General features: G+C 33.0%; 1 protein-coding gene across 17 annotated transcripts in view; it reads right to left on the reverse strand.

The window, feature by feature from the left end:
- LOC141461393 (uncharacterized) overlaps positions 1–25,447 on the reverse strand; it is a 561,940-nt gene that overhangs the window by 87,929 nt on the left and 448,564 nt on the right. The gene's annotated exons all lie outside the window — the stretch shown is intronic.

The following is a 25,447-nucleotide window of genomic DNA, read 5'->3' on the forward strand; positions in this document are numbered from 1 at the left end:
GGCAGTAATTTCTCTTTTCTCTCGAATGAATCAATCACCAAAAATGTAATTGGTGTTTAAATAAAAAAAAAAAACTTAAATAACATGTATAAGAGAACATAGTTAACTAAATATGAAACTTATTTAAAAGGCTCAAAACTGGTTTGTATAAACTATTTCCTTCCTGAAATCACCAGTTCTTGTGGTGGCACCAAATGTTCTGCGGGACTTTAAGTGAAAGGCATGATATAGTTCGTAAACTTTTATATAGTCGTTTGCGGTGTCATTTATAGTTAGAAGTCTTGTATTTGGTATGGTTGCAACTCCTTACTGAGTTCATCTGCACCACCGCGATTTAAGAAGTAGTAAGATCCAAAAAATGTCCATAGCTGCCTAATACTAATACAGTGCAATATTGTTTAGAACAGAATGCTACAAATATTAAATGAAAAAAAAAAGTGTTAACTTTAAAAGAGAATCTATTCAAATCGAACGATGCAGGGAATTGCTGAGGTCACAAGGTCACCAAGTGTAATTATTAATTCAACACTCAGTTTCATAGATATTCATTATTAAAATAAAATTTTGGATACTTAAATCACTTTTTCAGTAACTTTGACTCTCAAAATAGCTGCATCGTTATAATTATGCGTGATCAAATATTAAACAAATAAAATAAAAAAAATACTTGCAGAATATAAATTAAAGTTTACTGTAATTAGTGATGACTTCAGTGGAAAGAGGAATAAAACATGGAGATCAGCTGTCACTAAAAGTTATAGTGTTGGCTGAATTCATGTACCTAAATTACAGGAATAGAAACAATAAGAGGTTGAATTGCGATAGAGTTTTTTTAATTTTTTCGTAGGAAATACTATTTGCATCTGTCTGGTGATGAGTTTGAACACAGTTCATGTAGTTCTATTTCTTTTATTTGATATATTATTCCAGCAAAATGCTTCTTTCGACAGTTCTCAAAAAGAGAGAACCATCACTTCGCTCTAAATGTCATGTAAGAGTTACTGAGCCACCTAATTAAGTTTTCAATATTAAAACCAATAATATGAGTCAAATTCCAAATTCGCAGAACGAATGTTGAAGCCGACTAGACTGTCTGGATTCTTACTAGTCTTTTCAGCCTTTCAGAGCGAGTGATGGCCAACTGATATAAGGCTGAACAACAGAACAGTCAGATACATAACTGAACTTGAAGAGGCTACAGCATGAACTGACTTTTGAGTCTACCACAAACTTCAGTCATTACAGTTCAACTTTGTAAACCGCCTTCAAACCGTTCGGCTACTAATTAGCTACACATTATCAGATCCGAAATTAACTTCAAAAAGGCAAATATCAAGTCTTTCCCTTGCATACATCAATCTTCTTTTATTCTATATTTAAATTATCCCAGCCATACTAAATATTAAACACATAATTTTTTGTATTCAATGGCTCTCGTGATGGATTTCTATTTTTTGAATTCTTCTTGAATCCTTCACATTAACTCAGTCTTGATTTGGTATCTTTTAATTCTTGTGTTTTGAAGGTCTTGAGACCACTACCTCTCGCTTAAAAGACAGAATCACGTCATTTCTTCATTTTGATATTAATTATTAGATATTTTTGAGATTAACTTCAGGTATTGCTCCTTAACCAGTTAAGTGCGGAATTTAGTTTTAAAAACCCTCCCACAGTGTGCGGAATTAAAATTAGACAATGACGTGTATACACGTCGAACGCAGGACAAAACAACCAAAAGTTTTCAACGTCGTAATAATCACTGCAAGCACTTTTTATGCAATTTCTGGGGCTTGAGATTACCAGAGCATTCTGTGCTCAATCAAAATCTTGCACCGCTTCACGTATGCATTACCTAGTTTTAACTAGGGTCGCAAGAGTTTTTACGAGGAAGAAAAGAGCTTTGTATTATGTGCGAAATGAAATCATGCTCGTACTGAGGTCTGAATCTCACTCTAAGGTAAAAAACGGCATTGCTCAAGGGTTGAGAGCTTCTATTTGTGTCCGTAATTCCCAATCTCTAATGCGGTGACCAAACATAAACCAACCCCTTATCATTTGGTTGACTCCCACCAGCCCCCTCCATATAAAATACTTGCCAGTTCTATTGGTAAGATAAAGGAAACATCCCACCCATTCTTATTGTATTTTATTAAAATTTCGAGTTTTTATAGTTAATTGCAATATTATATTTTTCACAACGAGTATATACGTACGAGTAGTACACGTCGAACGCACCGTAATAGAGATTTGGTTTGACGTGTACGAGTGTACACGTCAATCACGCTTAACTGGTTAATTAATTTCATTAGAGTAACACCTATCGTTAGGCTGTTCAATAGCAATAACAACTGATGTCCTTGTTATTCTAATGAAAATATTCTTTATTCAAAGGAAAAACTATGAGAAGAGAAGAAGTTACAATTTATAGATTGTGTGCCAGGGAATAAATCTGCGGTTTTTAGACTCGGCAGCCATACCATGAAGCTGCAGTCCACTTCACACCACCACACAGTGGAAAACTTAGTTGGGCTAAATCCAGAAAAAGTAACTTTCTGTGGTATTATATTTTTCTTTATGATTAACCCACTTTGGGGCTTTAGATAGTTGTCAGTCGCCGAGAATGAGTTTGCTGGTCACCTTTTTGCTTCTGCTCACCCGTCCTTTATCACATGAAGTCATCCCCACCACTCTTAAATATTTCACTTTCTCCTACTACTACTAAGAGAAGTTATTGTGATTGCTTCAAATTCTTAAATTTAACTTTTCACCTTAAGTATAAGCTTCGAGTTCGACTGAATTTCAGAAAATTACAATCTCAAATATACCCCAAAACTGCAACAACATTAACATTTAACATAAATATCTAACATATAAAACTAGGACTGCAAAGCTAAGCTGCATTGTGAGACCCCAGTCTGCGGAAGGAACGCCAATCAGAAAGTTAAAATTGCAGTAATTAGAAGTTGTACGAGTTGTATAAGTGTTCACAGCTGGTAATAGATACTGTGCATTTGATTCCGACCAAAAAGACATCTCTCTAATAATGATTACCAACTGAATATTTTTAAATATGTATCTCCAAATCTAATTGATCTGTGTTGCTGCAAAAGATTACACTTACATCTGCCTTTTACTTAATAGAAAATTTGGGAATAATATCTTTTATAGGAAAAGAGAAAGAAATGGTCAAAGTAGGGCTTATAACCAACCTTATACAACTAACCCGCTGGACAGTAAAGTATGCCAAATACAGCTTATTAAAACTAGTCCAAGAATTTAAAGGGAATGCTCTTAATGGTAACAAAGTTTTGGTACAAAATTATGAGAACACAGTACATAAAATCTTAATATTTGGTTAAAAGTTAGCCTGTTTAAGTACTAATTATATTAGCAACAACTTTTTTAAGAAGAATTAGTTTTACGCGTAATTATATTATAATTAAATCAAATTTATCTCCAAACTTCAAGTAGTTCAGGTTAAAAAGTTATTCACTTAAGTATTAAAACAAAAAATAATGAGAAATAAATTCATTGTTGAAAGAATTTAGAAGGAAGCGAAAATTCTTCAGAAGAAGCCGGCCACTATGGTAGCCAAGTGGTTAAAGGGAAAACCGCAAAGCTAACATGAATTATGGCAGTGACGGTTGGTGCCTGAAAAATGTTGGGGAGGTTGCTGCCTAAAAAACAGAATAAAGTTTTTGCACTGCCATTTCCAACATTGAGGCAATATTATTAAAAAGAGGCATTCAGAGATATTCGAACTTTTTCAACGCACTCTTTCTTTAAGAGAAAATCCATTAGTCTTTTTTTTTTTCAAAATGTCACTTTTTACAGAAAACATTGCCAAACCCTTGTACAGAATCCCAAGCTAAGCCAGGAAACTGAATGAATTCTTTTAAATCTTAATATCTTCATTAACTTTTAAAGCAAAACAGAATGCTCTATAAATATTACTTTTAGCCTAATCTTACACCCAATCAGATAATAAAAATTACTGAATTTGATATTTGATGGCGCGCAATACACTTCATAAAAACTATTTCACCCTTTATTCTGATTAACTTAAAAATTCGATTATTACTGGACGCTAATATTTGAAATTCATCTGGGTACATCTAAGAAGTCTTGGGTTTCGAGCAACATCGGCAACCAAAAATTTAACAGGGTTATTTCATTTTCTGCCAGAACATTACTTCACTTTCTCTTTTTTAAGTTCTTACGATGGTAAGAAGAAATAAATTAGAGTTTCTCTTCCAATACAGAACCAAGTACATCCAATGTTATACACTTTTTCAATTTTTCTCATCCAAATTGAAATTTGTTGAAACAATACTTGCTTTCGATGGTCAATGTTGGGTTAATTAAATTAAATTTATCTCTATAGTCTATTCTAAGTACTTTTTGGAAGTTAAGTTTGGCCAAAGAAAATGAATCGGTAACGAATTCATTATACAGACTAACGACTCCTTCGTAATGGCAAAAAACGCTTAAAATCTATATTTTCTAAAAAGTTCAATGTGCTAGAATATCCTCCTCGAGAGGATGATGTCCATGCTGAGAATTCTATTCAATACAGTCAGACGGAAGTACCTAGGATTGGGCGTCAAACAAAAATGCCGCCACGTAGTTTAGTGTAAGAAGTAACAGTCTATCCCGAACAGTCTACAGAAAAGCATGGAGTTATTGGAGGAATAGTGAACATTAGTTGTCCACATTTAGTAGTTTCTTTACTACTAATAGCCATTTGGATTCACGCCCCGTTAATTTACAGAGTGATTTGCACCTACATGCATTGGTACTTCTTTCCTAACAACACAGAAGAGGTTTTTCAGAGTGCAGTGTGAGGGCTCACGATAAGATTTCGTTAGTATCGGAACTAAAGATATCATTTGGGCAACAGATTACCTTATCGCATTCGGGCGAGCTGTGCCCTAAAACTGCAGTTATGGCAATGTCAATAGGCTGCAACGCTCAACAGGGTTTAAAAGGGAACTTCCCCATAAATCAAAGTTGATATTAGCTTCAATGTAGCGAAGATTAGTTAAACACATATTTAAGAAAATTGTCTATTTAATTCCCATTTTAAACAATATTTGAAGTTTTTCTCCTTAATCGGACAACGAATTTTTCAAGCATTTAATCTCCAATTTTCTATTTTTTTTACTTTCATTCTAAAATTTAACCAAATTAATATTAAAGGTCTCTATTGCAGTTATGTCCTAACGATTGTTTTCTGCAGTTCCATTGTAGAGTTCAGTATAGTTAGTTCAACATTTTAATTTATATATTGATAATGATAATGCGCAAAATTTCTATTAAAGTTGCAAAAATTAAGAGAAATTGTTACGTGGTACTATTTTCACTCTTTGTTTTTAAAAGTACATTTTAATTAATGGTTAACTGAATTAGATAAATCAATAAATACTTTTGAAGCAGGTTAAGCGCACACATGCTGTGATCACAGAATGCTTGGAAAAAGTAAAAATAGATCTAAACAAATGAGCAAAAAAATGTTGCATGGAAACGGAACAGAATTAAAACAATGGTAAAATATAATATAGTGGATATATATATATTTATTTATGTATTTATTATTTAAATGGTGAGGGAGTGAGGTAAGTGAGTAGATTAGTTTGTAGAGTGCAGACTCCTTCAATCTCTACAATTTATTTGATAAATGAATGCACTTTAAAACCCAAGGGAAATTTCTATTATTTCAAATAAAATACATGAAACAGAACGATCTGCATTATCCCTAGTACCCTCTTTAATTTTCTAGCTGAAAAAACCTCAATACTTTGGGCAGAAAAATTACAATAAAATATACATTAACAAAAAAGAGATACACAAAATTCGATTTAAATACGCGATCCAATCCGCGCTTGTTCCCACAGTTATTTATGATTATTGGAAGATTCGTATTCCCATGAATCAATACTAGAACAAAAAAAATTCAAGCTTCCGTAAGTACCAAAGCAAAGCAGCAAAACTTTTAACCAACCAACTCTTATTTATTTTGTAAATATGTACCATAATGTCATCGTTATTCATTTACTATTATTAAGAACATTGTTACCTCCTGCAGTGCGTAGATAAATATTTATATAATTATCCAGCTCTATTTGAATAAACAAATTTTTGGCTAAGTGAATAGAACTCTAATTTAGTTTCCATTAAATTAGTTTTGAGGAGAGGTGAGACTTCCTACAAATCTGCCATCAATCGACGTGTTCAAGGATATGAGCCACCTGCATTTTTTTAAACTATTTTACGCTCTGAATACTTACTAAATAGATGCATGTTTGCTATAGAACTAAACTGTTCTTTAAAACTTAAGCAAATAAGGTCTGATAATAAAATTCTTATTTGCGACATAAGCTACATGGAAAGTCTAATAAAAAAACCCAGCTCACTTCTTTAATATCTTGAATTAAATTTTCAAAACAAAATGAAATGATCGTAAAAGGATTGCTTTTCCACTCCATGTATGTTTAAGGAAAAATAATAGAACCATTTTTTGAAGAAAAAAGCAAAGGTAAAAATCTGTTTTTCTTTAAGAGATCTTTTTTTATAATGGATGAATGGTTTCCTAGGTTTATCTAGTTAAATTATTAGTATTTGCTATTTTTCATTATATACGAGGAATTGCGCAATTATCTAGATATTTAAGCAGTCTTAGTAATTTTAAATAGATCTACATCCTACAAATATAATTTGAAGGTAAACATCTTGCGGAATTTATTTATGATAATGAAGAAAACACAAATTTAAAGATGTGCCAGTTAGATAAAGCCTAAACGAACAGCAAACTAGTAACTAAGGTTACCAGAATTGAATTTGCGCACCTCTTTAGTGCCATCAAGGTGGTCAAAATGCACTAATGAATTGCAGATCCTCTCCATGGGCTCAGGCATAATTAAATCTGTCCTCTTTGTAATCAATGAGGATTACTTTTTGATATTACCATATAATATAAAATTATTCGCAGTAAGATAGATTGTTTATATTTGATAAGTTTACCTAATTTTCGGGTTCTATTCCTGAATGTCAGTCAGATAAAAAGCAATCTTTTTGCATAGAAAGGTTGGGTGTACTTAACACCAGAATGCACCACTAATCAGATCTATAATAACCAGTTACATGTATGGAAAGATAGATTATATTTATATAGGAATTTTTTAGAATTATTTACAATAGCAATAAATAGCAGTTCCTAATTTGGAGCAGTGCAATTATCAACTAAAATCTATTTATTAATTTAGGCATTAATTACTTTTTGGAGTTGAAATTTATTTTAATAGTAATTTTATTTTAATTTATTGATAATGTCTGAACTTATCTTTCTAAAGTTTTTTATCAGTTTATACCATCAGTTTTATCAGTTATTAGTTTTATTCTAAGCAGCTATTGTAACTGGGCTTTTGTACCGTAACAGATATGTACGTATACCATACGTCTAACCCAGGAGTCGGCAACCCGCGGCTCGCGAGCCGCATGCGGCTCTTTTATCCAAATTGTGTGGCTCTTCAGCCTGTCCAAAATATATTGTATATTTCAATTTTATTGAAACAAATAAAAAGTTCATTTATTAAAGTAAAGATATTTTTTCAAAAATGATTTTAAATGTGATACTGATAAGTTTGAAATTGAATAGAATTATATTAAAACAAAGTACGTAATTATAACTATAATACTGCGCCTTTTCATTCTAGCACAGGTTTAGTTATTATTTATTTGTTTATTTACTTAGCAATATGTGAAAATGAATATATAAAACATTTAAATGTTATTGATATATCATAAAGTAATAATTAGTGTATGCAAAATGACCTACAGAGATTTTTACACTCTATCATCCTTGCGGCTCTTGGTTAAGATTTTTTTAAATTATTTAAGAAGAAATGGCTCCCTACTTAAAATAGGTTGCCGACCCCTGGTCTAACCCGATGAGGCTATTTTCAATATAAGATTTAAACTAAGCTGCAGAGTGGCTCATTTTTAAATGAGTACAACTTCCTATACAATTGAAACAAAAGGATTCTTGCTTGAAGCAAAACTTATCAGGTAATAATCCTAGAAGGACTGGAAACTTATGATTAAGCACGGATCTGAGGGTGATTATAATCTTAATAAGTGCAGTAAGGAGTATGGCTCCAACAATTATTTACATGCAAGCATGGCCCAATCGTTCAGAAAGTTCCCCTGGAGTTTGAAAATAAAATAATGCTTATTATTAAAAATGAATCCAATGGTAATAGAATAGAATGAGATTAGCTTCTCTAATTTATGGCTACGAGTTGTCCAATATTCTTCATAAATTTATTCTTTCTGGGAGTTAATGGAGACGTTTTCATAGCTCGCGATTTTTGATCGTGACAGGAGGTGTCAGTAGCCGAGCTGAGACCAAAGCATAATTTTTCTGCATCAGGACATAGTTGCGAGCTGAAATGATGAAAGAATGTAAAAATATGCCGGATCTCTGGCCGCCAAGTTCACATCTACAAGAAGAAGTCCGCTGGTACTGTCCAGACCACCTTCAATCTTCATCATTTAGATTTAGAATCCTTGTTTGCAGTAAAAATGCACTGAGCTACAATCCAATGTTAATTCAGATTTTCTGATAAGTTCACTTGCAAAGAATATAATTCTGCAAAATCTGACGGCAATTTGAGTTGGTTCAAGATCTTTTATATGGCTTTTCACTCTCTTGTTTTTTGAATGCAGATTTAAGCTGATGCCACTTCCTTGCCTTTGGCCACGATGTGTTAAAAATCAATAAGTAAAAAATACAAATAATTACAGAAAAAAGAGTAATTTGTAATTGTAAAACTTAATTATCTTTCACGTTATAATTATATAGCAAAAATATAATTTCATCTTCTACCCTCGATGGAAACCGCTGGTCTGTGAAAGCTTCTCACTCTAAAAAAGAAAGCCTTTAATTTCAGCTGATAAATTAATTTAATTACAACAAGTAAGTTTATCTTTATAAGATACCATTACTCTCGTAAATTTATTAAAGTTTTAATCTGAATGTCTGCCTTCCAGACTTTATACAGAGAAGTAACTCACTTGATGAATAGCTTAGAACTTACTAGCTGTACAGCTGATTTCCTGAATAATCCGCTTTGACAAATTTCTGTAATTATCGGTAGTAGGATAAGAGGCACTGTGATGGCGTTGCACAGTCAAGTAAAGGGAATCATTTCCAAACGGAGTTGTTAGCCTACTGCTGATGGTATGTCTAATTATAGACGCCATAATCCATCAAGAAATTAAATAGCAAATTAAGAAGTTCTACGAAAGAGCAGCTCGCGTGCTAGCTGGAATAGACACGCGGAGCTTTGATAAATATAGCAACAAGCTTCTAATCAGTTTTTAACTTAATTCTTTCAGCTAAATATAAATAAGGTGAACGTTTAATTTTGTAATGAATGCTAAAAGCAACTACTTATCTCGGGAAAAAAATTTAGGTATTTCCACAAGAAGATTACTAAATTGCTAAACGCCGCCAAAACGGGAAAATATCGGGAGCGGTTACTCACACGACTTTCTCTTACGTAAGTAAATTTTCTTGAAATCGACAAATAAGTAGTCCTTAAAAATAGATGGTTTCAATATGATATTAGGGTAACACTAAAATTAAGATCTATTTCCCAAAACTAAACTATTCACTGTAACGATAACATGGGTAACCTGAAATACTGCAAACGCTATTGCCGTTTCATCTGCCGTTTTGAATGGATAATATAAATCTTCTTCCAGCTAGTTGTATCCTCCAAAATCTAAAGAGGTTTAGGTAGATCTTAATATTTGGTTATGTGTCATAATTTTAGCCATAATCCTTTTCTATCTTCTATCTCCTCCGAACTTAATAACGACAAATAAAACTCTCAGAAATAGCAGAACATTCTGTATGCTTTGATGATTTTGATTGTCATCATTCTATGGACCCTGCCATATCTGTCCATATTATATTCTCGTTTTAATGTTTCTAATATTTTTTTTTATTTTTATTATTATTATTATTTATTTTTTTTAGACGGAAACGGCGTAATGTTACATAATATCTAGAACTCCACCTGAAATGCTTCAATGAACTCCTTTTGCTACTCTGCTTGTTTACCATTAGAAGTAACATTCTTACAAGGCTGTTCAAGCAGAAATGTTTTCACCTTCTATGTGAATGTTATATCTTTTTTAAACAACTTTCCTTTTATGTGTATAGAGGAAATTTTTTTTAAATTGTACGTATTATACAGTTTCTAGATCACATCTTCATTCTTTTCCTTGAAATCACACGCTGTTAAATTTGAATTTCAAAAATTGATTGAGCATCTTAATCCATAATTCTAGTAAAGAAAATCAACTTTACGGTAGTCTTTTGTTATTATTCTCACAATAATCTCACGACTTATTTGTCATCATCGATTCCTTATTTGAAGAAATATTTATTTTCATAAATTAACGATTTAGGGCAACATTTGTATTTTAAAAAAGTTGTAAATGATGGTACGAGTACTTTCTTCCATTCTTAACTCATGCCACGTAACTTTACCACTTTAGTATTCATTGACTACAAGAATTTTGTAATTTGATAGAACGTGACTTACAAGCGCCACCAAGTTCAATATACATTCTCCTTTATTATCCAACTTTGGCAAGCACACTCTTTAGGCAATAGCAGATGCTTACATTATACAAAGTAAGCGAATATATAAGCATTAGCTTGAATACTCGTGCTTCGCTATGAATTCATTGTTATTGTGCGCTATTCGGGAATAATTGGAGACATAAGGGATATATTATGTTTTATACCATCATACGAGTAAAACAATTTGAAACTTTAAACGAACTGATGCTAGAATTATGTACATTTCAAACAGTTCAAATGGGAGAAATCAAAGATAACAGAAACATAATAGTTAGGAAGGATTAACCCCTATGAACCCATCACCGCCAGCTTAGACTACTGACTACTGACTAACAATGTTGCTTAGTACTCCTTAAGATTAAGTGATCCCCTTGAAAACAGTATTCCTGATGTTTCTATCTAGTTGTAGGATGACCAGTCTGTCAGTTAAAACTGTCTCTGGAGCACGCCATGTCCAACTATACTCGGTAAAATCTTCAAAAATTCACACCAGTTACTTTCAAACCCTCCTTCAGTGCCTTGTTGATGGTCTCATTGGCCCACCATAACAATAACTTCTGCACATCATTATACTCTCACCAAATTACCCTCTCTCTTTAAATCATTCACATGGCTTTCAGCAATCAGTACAAGTATGGTACGTATTATACAATATCAGTAAGATACAAACGTAGTTAAACTTAATTATATGTACAATAAATTACAAGAAATGTACATTTCAACCTTCAAAGCAGTTTAGAGTAGGTGAAAAAGATAAAATATGCAAGGGAAAAGGATAAACTTTCTTTTTCTAGGTAAACGTATAGCCTTCCTTAAATTAGTCACAATAATAATCTGATCTAGTGGTCCATCTTCGACCTAACTTTGGACAAGAAACTCTCCTTCTATACTCCCGATCAGGACAAACTAAGTTAAACTCAATGACTACAAGTCCACTTTTACCTTTACTCTCACGATACACAGAGATAACTGTACAGGACAAACTCTTCTTCTAGAAAATGGTCATCAGAGTGATGTTACTCTATGCCTGCTCCGCCCGGAGCCTGCCTTATATTAGTAACATCACGAAACTCCAGACTACACAGAACTGATTTCGTACACTTGCAACTGACTCCGCTCGACCTACTAGAATCGACTTACTCCATGAGATAGCTTCCGTATTACCCGTACACTGTTTTATCCAAAACTGCCTGCTAAAACTCGTTTTCACTCTAGATTGTCATCCTAACCTACTCCTCCGCGAAATAACCACCTACGATCCTACCTTTACCCTAGAGACACAAAATAATTAAAAAAAATGTCCTTTTCTAACTTTATCCCCTTGGTGCAGGTTCTTGTATCCCTTCTTCCGGCATATTTTATCCTTTTCCCTCCTAAGCGTTCTCTAAACTGCTATGAATTGTACATTCTTACATCATTTGTTTTGTAATTAATAGTAGTTTATCTATGCATCTAACAGATACTGTATAACTCAGACTGCACTGAATGCAGCTAGATAATGTCGTATGAATGATTTAAAGAGAGAGTATAGTTTTTAGTATAATTCTATTAGATTAATTTGAATTTTATTTGAGAATCTAGGTTAATGCTTCATTAACGTACAGCCACAGATATAATTATAAGAAATTTGACTTGGAAACCCACCGGGCAGCTTCTAGGCCATGGTAGGCATTGTGGGCATTCATTTTCATTACCTAACTGTCAAACCACTATTGATGAGAGTGTAAACATGGTTACAGGATGCGGATTTACCCTGCTAAATTGCAGAGTGCTGAGAGGATGGTAGGCAATGTAGAATTACCGATCGAGAGAATGAGTTAGATATCTGCAATGTAAATTAGAGGCGTGCAGATTAAAAAGCTATGTAAACATTATCTTGCAATTACTAATTTGGAAATGGCACATTATCACATGTTTTTTGGATCAGTTTCGCAAGTAATTAGCCAATTTCCTAGATATTAACGTCCTCTGGTTCACATCATAGTAACTGGTTACTAATTTAGATTGATTAGTTAAGTTTTATATTATTTCCCGGAAAAGGAAATGTGTAAATCGTCCTAACTAATTCCAACCCAAATTTTAGCAATGTTCTCAATGCATTGACACGTCCATAATCTCGAGATTGCAACGATCTGGAATTATAAATTCCATTTTTATTATTTGCTAGTATTTGAAATTGGAAATGCACAACTTAAACAGGAAAATAATGAAATTTTGTTCGATAAAGAGGCTAAGGAGGAAAATCTTCTTTTAAAAGCGTTTTCAAACGTAACAAAACATTTTATTCTAGACTGTCTAATCATCCCAGTCATCTAATACATCAACCCTAACAAACGTCAAAAGTAGCTCTGGTCCCACGATTTCTTCGGCGTCGAGATTCAGTAATTAAATACGGCAATTGGAGACTCAAGATACTCCATCTCTTACTATTTACTTGTTACAGGAGATCTATACTTACAGTGGTAATGTTCAAACAAAGTAGATTAAAAAATAAAAAGAAATTTCTGGATTGATCTGACAATTTTCGACATTCATGTAGATTAAAACCAAATTCCTTCCAGTTTTGGCGTTTTCAATGACTAAAAAAAGAAACTAATCGCATATATGTATTTTCAGGCGAGGCTGAACTTACAGCAACCACTTTGGTGACATGGAGGGACCGCCAGCTCATACTTAACTATTAACTTTTTTTTTTTCTGAAGATAAAAAAGTAATCAAACGCCGAATTCGAAGTCTCCGACTTACAAAGCCACGCTTCATAATCACTAGACATTTAAGGTCATTAAATGTTAAATTTAACAACTTAGGATTCAAGATTGGCGAGGAATCGGTCAAATAAAAAATAAACTTGTCTTTTTTCCAACGTTTCGACTAACAGTTTTCTGTAACTCAACCAACCCGCATAGCCACGCCCTGAAGAAGACAATATATTTGTCGAAACGTTGGAAAAAAGACGAGTTTGTTTTTTATTTGACCGATTCCTCGCCAATCTTGAATCCTAAGTGGAACAATTTACGGTCACAAAACCTAAATATTCATATGTTAAATTTATCATTTATAATTCAGCTAACAACCAACCGACGAGAAGAAGTGCTGACCTGGAGGCGAATCGAACACACGATGGATAATCTCACCTGTTTTGCATCTACCCACTAACCCCTTGGCTGAATGTCCAATTACACTGAGACTGACCTTATTAATGCTGTAATTAGTTAATACATTGTTTAATAGAGCCATTCAAACTTAATTAGTGGGCAGACTTTGCAATATCTGTTAGGATTGTACGAGTATAGAATGTAAGAATGGCGAGAACGACCAAGATATTAGAAAGCGAACTCTTGTATACGAACTATGCGAAGGAAGAAAGGTCGGACGATATCGTTACATTTTGTAAAAAGAAGGCAACTGAATTGCAACCATAGAATATGTTGGGCTATTTTAAATAATAGCAGTAGGCAACTTTTTTAATAAAAGTAGGCTAAATTTGTAGGAAAAATACTTTCTTCTTTTTTACTAGCTCTAGTTATTTAAAAATAGATGAAGTATTTGAACGATAAATAGTGTAGAAAGATCTTTCACTAAGTGATTGAATTTGGGATTGGAATAATGAAATCAAGGAACTTGAAACTTGATAAGGAGAGCATTCAATATTTATAGCTGGAGTCCCTTATAGATATCCTCTGAGAATCTGGGAGAGTGATCTATATTGCTCCAGTGGCTAATACAAACCAATAGAGTTATATTTGCTAGTGGTTGCTTCTTTCTTAAGTAATGATTACTTATCTCTTCTTCAGAGCATTAAAACAAATTAAATTTAAGATGATGCTGTCAAAATCCTCTCAGAGCAATCGTAAAGCTTCGATTATATGTGAATATTAAATCTGATAATATTGAATTGGCAATCAATTACACAGATAAATTTAGATACAGAACGGTATTTGTTAAATCACTACCTTAATTATGTCTCAAATTAAACTGATTATGTTCACTGATTGGCTTCGTAATTGGAATATACATCAATTCATGCATTGAAATTTGTCTAACGCATTATTGGCTGACTTAGGCGGTAGAGCAAGCCGTTAACACAGATTAGGTGCTTCCCCTTTCGCCGCGCACTTTATAATTTATATGTTTTATTTCCTTTTTAGGGTAGATACCTCAGAGTAAGAGCTGTCTTCTTAAAACTTTGTAACAAAAATATTATAATACTGCATTTTATCTTTTATGTAGAGAGCTAAGAGACATTCGTATTCCAAATCAATGAGACGAAAAACTATCTAAATCTTCTTGCGAGCCTAACAGTTGGTACTGCGTTCAATCAGCAAAATCGGAATTAGAATTAATTAGTTCAATCAGAATTATTTGAATTAGAATTAACATTTACCCTGATTCAGCCAACAATCGCTGAATTAACCCAAACAGTACGGAATGTTACCGCTATTTTCAAAGAGGTTAAGTTTAAGGGCACAACATTGTGCTAATGTCCAAAAAGCGCCCGCTGGTTTGTTCTCCTAAACACGCCCGTCTAGATAATAGAAAATTGCATCTCTTTAAACTCTGTTCTATATAATCCGGTTAATATTGCTGCAGGGGATCCTCAGGGATCTCTCATTAGTTCATTGTTATCCTTGAAACAATTTACCTCGTTATACGTGGATGATTTTGCTTTCTATCCTTCATCTTAGAGAAAGAAAAACACGATACCTAAAAGTTTATTTTATGATCTGCAGAAGTGAAAAATTGAAATAAATGACAGCAAAAGTAAGACCATATTGTTCACTATAAGTAAACGCAAACCGACGCTATACAGACCAAATCACATCACTGGTAATCAGTATTGATCTTTAAGCGAAATCTCAGGAACAATTAGAATAAGTATTTATTGGGTTTAACAGTGGATTTACAAAACACTAATCAATCATTGAAATAAAATATTTCGCTAATAATATCGTATGGTTTTATCAATATAAATAAAATATTTTACTGAAACAACCATTAGTTAGACCCACATCCCAATGACCTGTTTTGTTACGTTGAGTTCCCATTTTTTACTAAATAACCCTCCTTTAAAACATTTACAGTGTTAAAATTCTACTGAATAATATAAACAGTTAGATTTTTAAAATTTATTTATAATTATTTTACTTTTTTGTTATGTTTTTCCGAAAGTTTTTATTGACGTTCGTGCTTTATCTAATATTGACATTAAAGAGGCGTTATTTGTTATTCCTGCTGGAAATTACTTTTTAAATGTTTTTCTCACATTTACTTAGTAGATATAGAAATTTATGTATTTAATCCTGGAATAATTGACAAATTTAAATATTATTCTGTTCCTTAAAAGCCTTAATTACTACATTTTTTTGAAGAAATTACAAATCAATGTAATGATAGTCCATCATGGTCACTTATTTTGATTAGATTCAATTTGTGTAAGAATCATTCATGACGCATTAGAAGGATAAAATTTCCATTTAATCGAAAGGACTAAACTGAAAAGTGTAGTGCTTGAAACGATGCGGGTGCAGACAGAGGCTGCTTGTTGCGCCGGTAAGTTTGTACAACATTAGTACTGAAGGCTCCAATGTGGAGTTAAGTTGTGAGTTTCAACTCCTTGAGTATGATTAAGTGTAGAAGTGGATGAACGGTACTAAATCTCCCGGAAGAGGGCTGTCTGCCTAGTTTCTCTTTTGCTACTTTAACTCCCCTACTTCTGCCTTCTCCCACCAAAGTTAAGGACGTTACACTCACTGCAAGAGGGTAAAGGGGAAAAAACTTTTATGACCATTCATTTTTTTTAAGCCACTCGATTCTAGGAGCAGAAGGTGTTTTTTTTTTTAAGAAAAAAGTAAAGTGTTTCACATGAAATATAAACCTGGAGCGAAAAAAAGAAGATATAACACAACCATACGAAGCATAAGTTTTGATGGGGTATTTCATTAAATTACTATTAAAATGGCTTTAGCTAACATAATGCTGTAAAAAATATTCTTAAACAATGCTTTGCACGGTGTTCAACAGGAACATGAGCAAAATTAGTTTGAATTTACTTGAATGCTTAGACCGTTTTATTGAAGTCAGCCGAAATAACAGTGTGAGCCCAGCAGTTTCTTGAGGAGACTTTGAGTTCAGAAATCTAGCCATCTTCAGATTTTTAATTAGGCTTTACAGCCTAATATTTTACTGGTGTCTCTAAGTTTTCATTGGCAGTTAACTTCTGTAGCTAAGAAATCTTTGCTAGATTTCCTATTCGGCTATTTGCCATAATTAATTTGAAGAGATTAAACTAAGAGGCTGATGATTGGTATAAATTTGACTGAAGTCTGCTTTTTGATCCTCACACGAATTAATAAAAAATAAATAAATTGATGAAACTGCCATTCTCTCCACACACTCTGACCCTATCCTCGCAGTACGCTCACTGCAGTCCCACCTTCACTCATTAGAACCTTGGTTAGAAAACTGGCGTATAAAAATTAACCCAACTAAGTCTAAATACATAGTCTTCACAGGGAAGGGATTAGCTGAGTGGTTAGCGAACTGGACTCCCACGCGGAGGTCTTGGGTTCGAATCCAGCTGCTGACCCTTAGATTTTCTCTTCCTAGGAGCTTCTTACAGCTCACTGTCCGGTGATGGACAGTGTTGTCTGTAACGATAGAACACTGTCCGGAGGCCGGCAGTGCACTGAAAAAAGCTCCGGGCGCCAATAACCATAGATGTTGACGCGTCTTAAAGCATAAAAAAAAACAACATAGTCTTCACACTCAAACGTCAAACTCCACCACCTGTCTTCTTACATCATACACCTATCCCACCAGCCGACCATGTGCGGTACCTTGGAATGTACCTAGACAAGAGACTTACCTGGAACCCCCATACGAGACTTACAAACCATACGAAACGTACCGAACTAAACAAACGATACAAACTTCTAGCCAGACTACTCGACAAACGCTCAAAACTCTCACTACAGAACAAACGACGACTCTATACAGCTCTTCTCACACCAATATGGATTTATGGACTCTAACTTTACGGAACAGCTAAAAAATAAAATATCAATAGACTGCAAACACTCCAATCCAAAATACTCTGCCGTATATTAGACGCTCCATTCTATGTTAGCAACCATACAATCCATACAGATCTCCGAATTCCACTCCTCTCCGAACTTACCAAAATCCGATATAAAAATTTTCATCAAAAACTCTCATTTCATCCCATTCTCATTTAGCTGCAAACTTGTCTTCAACTACGGCTACCCTCCAATTCTCGAAGACGGCTGAGGCGCCGTTGGCCCCGTGACCAACTGGGTGACTAATGGCGGCCATCACTAAATGACCGTCATTCACGTCTGCCACGTTATCTATATATACATTCATCACATTTACTTACTGTACCCTGTAGGTGCAGGTGTAAATTTCAATAAATAAATAAAATTAAAAAAAAAAAAAATAGATGAAAAATGATTAAAACAACTAATGAGCTAAGAACACTGTTTCCAAAATTCAACCACTTGTTACTTTTACCATTTTTAAAGAGATAATTAAATCTTACACATTTAGGAGTTTAAATTTTCATTAGAATTACACAATTGAGATTTCTTGTCTACGAAAATGCAGAGAAAACTCATTATCTCAATTAATTTTTCATTTTTACGAGATTTTTCTCGAAAAAGTTCAAACGATTATTTTCAAACTTTAGGATCTTTTTAAAAAGACAAGAGCGATTACTACTGAAGATTACGATAGCCAAAATTTAAAGTTTGAAGGAATTGGAATGACCGAAAATACCAGTTCCCTACACAGAAATACTAACCATGTTTGATCTCTTCAAACTATCTACCCATGTTAAAGATGTAACAGTTTTTCTTGAATCTTATGTTGTGATTCTGTGTAGCCTGCAGCTTTCCTGCCAAAAATAGGAGTGAAGAACAAATTAAACATGTTTTTAAATAATATAAGGTTAGTTTAATATTGATATATATTAAAGTTACTTACTTAAACTCTATTAAAATAAAATAACCACATTAATCAAACCCAACTGTATTTACATCATTCATCTAGAACATAGATATTATATATAACTAAAAGAAGAAAAATTTCGAGCTCATTTTGCTGCTAATAATAAGCCACATCGTGCAGCTAAATTCCCATTTTATTCAAAAAGTAAATTAAAACAACCCTAACTTTGATTTGAACGGAGCCATTACCCCAGGCAATATGCTAATGGTAGTAGGTCTTCTAAAGCATTTAATGTAATTACAGTTGCACCATTACTGAGTTGCTGTAGGTTCAGGGTACTCTAAATTCTAAAATATATATAATAGACGCACTGAACCTTTTTTGTTATATTAGCCGCCCCATTTATCTCATTGATCACCGACAGCCATTTTTTCCTCATGTATTGTCTTGTAGTATGGCTAATCCATCCAGTTGGCTGGTAACTTTTCACATTACGCTTGCATCCCCGGTAATACAGCTGTACGCTGTTCGCTCACTTTAGGTTGGACTTCTTTGTCAAGCTAGCTGATCTCTTACTCTCTCTCAACTTGAAGGCTTTTTGTCATTAAATGGCGATTTTAGACTTCATCTATCACAGTTGGCACTTCTGCTTGTTCCTCTTCAATTTGTGTATTTCAAACTATTATAATTATTATTAAAAACCGGAATCATATGATCCATGACTTCTCTTAAAGAATACATGATTTTTCCGCTACTAGCTGCATCAAGCTCCCCTTAAAGTTCTAAGATAGTACGGCCTAAGATTTGCATAATATTTACGAATATTAGATGTTTTTTGTATTGTAAATTTAAATTGATTGATTCCTTTGATACTCCTAAAGAACCAAATAAATTTGCTGAAACAGTGGTAAAAATAAAGTTTTTTAAAAGTTATGATCGCTCCTCAGCATCCACAAAATAATAATAATGCATCAAGATTTATATTCAGTCGATAACTGAATCATAAATTTACTCAAATGATGTCAACTAATATTAATCCCAAGTTGGAAGAAAAATTTTAAGATTGTAGTAAAAGATTTATTTTCTCAAAATATCAAACCAGAGAATGTCTTTGCAAAGACTTCATTTGCTAAACTCAGTACTTATTGCAGTCCTGAAATGGAGTACTTGAAGTACTATCTGGACATCAAATTGGAAAATCTCGAATAGGTTATTTACCTTTTTGATCATTATAGATAATTATTAAGAACCCATAATTGAAAATATTAAAATGACATAAAACGATAGACCAATGAAATTTAATTACAACTAATGTTTTAATAACTATGCAAGTACTAATTACAATTTTAACTTTAAATATAAACCATATTGATAAGGAAGCAATAATCAGTACTTAGTAAACTATCACAGACTGATTGGTCTGCAAGTGATTAGAGCACAGTTTGAATTTAAATGATGGTCATGTTAAAACGTAACTCGTCAACATGATTATATTAGCAATAGAGCGCATGGAAGTCAATCAATCACAAGCCTTGGAATACATGCTACTTGCAAATGGCCAGCTATATTAACTGATTTATGTAATGCCTGTCCTGTAGGATACGAGATTCTATCAAGGTGCAATATAACCGCTATTCAACTATTTACAGAATCTAATGAAATTCACAAAGCCTTCGCAATTACTTCTTTTTCTTTTTTATTCGGCCACTCCTTGAAAACGGAAGAATTGAAATTATACCCAATTTTCGAAAATGAGTCAGAAATGTTTTGTTCACTGAACTCTTGAACACGAAAAAGTTTCAAGTAGGATTGTTTGTTGGTTAAAAAATATCTCCAAAACGAAAAATACAGGATATTGGTGCTACTGTCGCTTCCGATACTCAGATTTGGGCCACCGAAAGTACCATTTTACGGTGCGATTTTTTTTTTCCTCTCTCAAAAAAGCGTTATTCGAGAGACTAGCGTCACGCGTTTTAGTCACATCGAAACGTACCTACAGACAATGTCCTGTGGTACCAAATAGGTAAAAATATAGGTAAATTAGTAATAGAAATGCCATCAAACGGAAGAAATATTTGAAAGAATGTAGTTTCGATTTCTGAGCTACCAACTCCAAAAGAATACCATTTTTATGTTTTCGGAATATTGATCTAACCATGTGCTATATTTCATTGTTTCAAAAAATTTTAAGTTATTTAGTTCATCAAAAAGATTTTATTCGTCCAAGCTAATGCAAACATTATTGCGCTTATTTTTTAACATTCTTTGATATTCTCAGACATAGCGAATCCAACCAAACATTTAATGATTCTTTCAATTCATAATTGAAGTGATACATTTATAGAATTTTCAATATATGTAGCAAGGAAAAACAGCGCAATATCCACGTATAACCATAAATCTTTGTAGTGAATTTGGGTATCTACCAGTTAAGAGAGGAATTTATTTTTAAAAAACCCACACTGTATGCGGAATTAAAGTCAGACAATGACGTGTATACACGTCGAACGCAGGGAAAAACAACTAAAAGTTTAACAACGTCGTAATAGTCACTACAAGCACTTTTCCTGCAATTTCTGGGGCTTGAGATTACAAAGCATTCTGTGCTTATTCAAAATCTTGCACCGCTTCACGTATGCATTGCCTAGTTAACTAGAGCTTTTACAGGGAAGAAAAGAGCTTTGAATTCTGTGCAAAATGAAATCATGCTCGTACTGAGGTCTGAATCTCACTCTAAGGTAAAAAACGGCATTGAACAAGGATTGAGAGCTTCTATTTGTGGGTGTAATTCCCAATCTCTGATGCGGAGACCAACCACTTATCATTTGGCTGACTCCCACCAACCCCTTATTAAAATTTCGAGTTTTTATAGTTAATGGCAATTTTATATTTTTCACAACGAGTATACACGTCTACCGCAACGTAATAGAAATTTGGTTTGACGTGTATACACGACAAACACACTTAACTGGTTAAACATTAATTTTCCCTGAAACATGTTTCTAATAAAATTGTTTAAGTCTCAAAACAATATTCGATCAAATGTCTTAATATGAACGCTTCAATATTCGTCACTTTCTTCGAGAAATTTGCAAAAAGTTGGAAAATCAATGCAGCATTTCGTGTAACACACTATTCGAAGTACTGTTTTTCCGGAACCACTAGTTTAATTTAACCCAAATGGAACATGTATAGTTCAAACTACCTACGATATCGCAACATATTTAAGTTGGAAAGCTAACTATGTAGAGATAAACTGAACTCCTTCATTAGAAATCGTTATCCTCGTTTTAACAATCTCCGAAATCGACTTTAAGTAGTATCTCTGAGCTTACCTTAAGTACACCGTTAGGTTTTAATTGCAGGCAAATATTATTGAGAAGAATTCGAGTATGAGAGTAAAAATATAATACTATTAAGTAGTTGCGCTAAACTCTTAATATAGCATGGAACAGATTTTCAGTTAGAGAGTTTGCATCATTCTAGATAGGCTTGAGGAAGGTAATAGTATCTATAAAATGGAGGACAGAAAGTTAAAAGAATCTCGGATTGAAATGAGAAGGGTTCACGGAAGTGGACAAGAAAAGAAGATCGGGAAATCAACCTTGTTATGGAGGAGCTTGGAAAGGAAAATCACATCTCGTCGAGAGCACGATGTGGGAGGAAGCTAGTTAGATTGTCAAAGTACCTCAGTTCTAAGATAAGTATAAGTCAGCCCCTGAATTTAATTCAAATGCTTAAGGAGCTCATTTTGGATTCGACCAATTGCCAAACAGTCCTTAGGGACAAGGCGATCAATTGCAGGGGGCATACTACAACTGAGTTCTTACCAAAACTTATTAGACTATTGAAAGCTCCAGTGTTTGAGAATAAAGGATAAAGTATGGTAAAACAAACGGCTTCTTACTGATGAACTCAATGTGGACATCGAAAGTAACCCGAGAATCAAAAACAACCGCCAAATCGAAGTCGGAATCAATCACATGCAAATTAGAATTACCCATTATGCATTAGCAGGACTTGAAGGAGTTTCACCTGTTAATGACATTTGTCTGTAAATATCTTAGTGAAGGATTTAATAATTTTAATCATGCAATAAGTAAAATAATAAAAATCGATTGGTGGATAGACAGCTCATGTTTTAATGTAGTCTGGGAGTTCAAGGAACCCTAGGGATTCACAGTGGTTGCATGTATTTCAGCCTCATACTGAAATAAAAAAAAAAGATAACAGAATTTAGTAAATCTTAAAAAAACCCATTTATATTCCTCTAGCTTTCTTCGTTTCAGCGAATAAATCAATACACGAAACAAGAAGAACCATAAAATATTAAAGAACGGAAAAAAATATTAGAGACATTTTTGTATTTTGTTTGCAGTTATTCCATTCGAGATGTGGTCCATAATTTAGTGGCACTCTCTAATTAATTGAATGATGTGCAGCAAATTCTTGACGGTTCAGATGTTTTGCTAGATGAGAAGATACAGTAAAGTTATATAATACAGTAAAGTTAAATAATTACTAATTAAAAAATCTGAACCCAGACAATACATTTATTACTTCAATTTTAACAATTATAAATTACAAATATTTAAAGTTTAACAAACTCTTAGACTGTAGAATATAGTTCCTTTGTAGTCACAAATAAAAGGTAAAGTACTGTAATTGATCTTTAGAGATACTTTATTGTTTTAGATTTCTGGATAATGTTTAAACCCTATATTTCCAAACTTTGATCGCCTAGTCCTGCACATGTATAACTAATAAGAAACTAGAAATAAGAAGGTGCTACCACATTTTAGAACTTACTTAATACAAACGTAATCTATGTCAACAACCTGAAGGATTTTAGTGTAAAAAGACATTTTGGAAAATGAAATAAAATTAATTAATAATCTCAACATATTAATTACCAACTTTAATCAAGATTGATAAATATAAAATAAAATTTTCATATCGTATAATAACATTAAAAAGTAGATTAGAGGATGAATGAACTAGATGCTGTTACTCTGAGTCAGAGTATAGAAATCGATTCAAACAGGAACTTTTTGAAAACAAACGTACAACTTTGAGAAGCAATAGACTGTTGAACTCATTTAAGGAAAATCTTTTCGATTCTGTTCACCCCATTAATGGCATTACAATTATCTGCGAGGCATTCACTGAGATTTTTGGCTAGGAAAACTTCAACCATTTCCTTGAGTTGACATGTTGTCCCCAGGAAGGCGTTTTAGCCCATTTTTATGAATCAATGGTTTAGACATAAGTTTTCTAGGTGTAAAAGAAGTTCGAGAATACTGATGATCTAAAGAAATGTATAATTCCGCACTTAAGGACAGCTCCGACTTATATAATCGATCTGCTTCACAAAGAAGCCGGTCCAAAATCGTTAACCAAAATCGCCATGATCAACACTTTCGTACATATTTTAAATATCTGTTATAATGCACAGGTTCCAGTTCCCGTTCACTTTTCAACCCTAATTTAGAATAATTATTTAATGCTAACGCTGTTACTTAATATATAATAACTATTAGAATCACTAAAACGTGAATGCAGAATTTTCCTTTAACTCTGCTAATAAATTCAACCTGGATTCTGCCAAAGAATTTACAAACAATATCTTTATAAATGAAAACAAAGTAAATTTATACGTCATATACCTCTATGTCTATACGATATGAAATAACTCATATTTAAGCCGACGCTTAAAACATAGAAGTAAGCATTCCTTAATACTGAGAACATTACTACTCTGACGGTAAGCACTAACCATTAAAGAGAAGTCTGGTATTAAATTTTATTACTTTTACTAACGCTTTACTTGGTAAGCTAGGTCACAGAATGACTTATTTGAGTATACATTTGTCTGTGCATAAATAATTATTATAAACTACTGAACTTTAATGACCTAAAGTAAATTTTTTTACAAGTTTAATCTTTTAACTTAGAATTTTAAACTTACTAAAAGTTCCAGTTCACACAAAATACACCCAAATGTACACTCAGACTATCTATAAAACTGTTTACATATTTATGTTCAGAGAGTTTTTACTTAATTAGGTTGAAACTCAAAGATGGTCATTGAAATTAGTCAAAATCCTGGAATTAACCACTTCAAAAATCTCTTACATTGACAGTCAATGCTCTTACAAAATATTAACGTGCAAAGATAGTAAAATGACTTCTGCATGGTCTTTGACGTTCACACTGCAACGAATTATCTGAAATTTACATCTAAGATCTATGCCACATCAGGTTTTTTTTAGACAACCATAATTGGTTGAATTAGATCCTATATTGTTTTCACCAGAATTTAGTATCTACCAACTGCAAGAATACCACTGGGTACCAATCGTATTTTTATTCAACGTTTTATTAAGAATATCGCTAAAAAATTGACCATCAACAAAATAAACATTTCCACAACCTTTCAATAAACATAAATTATTTTAAAGACTGTTTAATGTTACAAAGTTTACTTTGAAATTAAGTTATGGCAACTGAATTTGGTAAAGCTAAAAGATTTCTAAAATATACAAATATTAGTAAGAGCTATGTGTGAGACTAAACTATGTCTGTTTATTGTTGCACTTTTTTTTTATTAGAAGATTCTAAAAGTTACTGAACAAAAGTTATGGATCTTGAAAGAGACAAATTTATGTGCACCAATTTCGACTATTTGATTCAATTAAAGGAAAGTCATTATATTTATTTATTTATACAGGTTTACAAAACGAATTTGGTTTTTGTCTAGGATTTTGGCAAGCATGTATAATGCAAAAATGACCAAAACTTTCTATTATTTAAGCTAAAATTTAAATG

Source organism: Rhodnius prolixus, unplaced genomic scaffold, assembly GCF_049639745.1.
Source record: "Rhodnius prolixus isolate KJV_2025 unplaced genomic scaffold, Rpr scaffold_1, whole genome shotgun sequence".
Lineage (NCBI taxonomy): Eukaryota > Metazoa > Arthropoda > Insecta > Hemiptera > Reduviidae > Rhodnius > Rhodnius prolixus.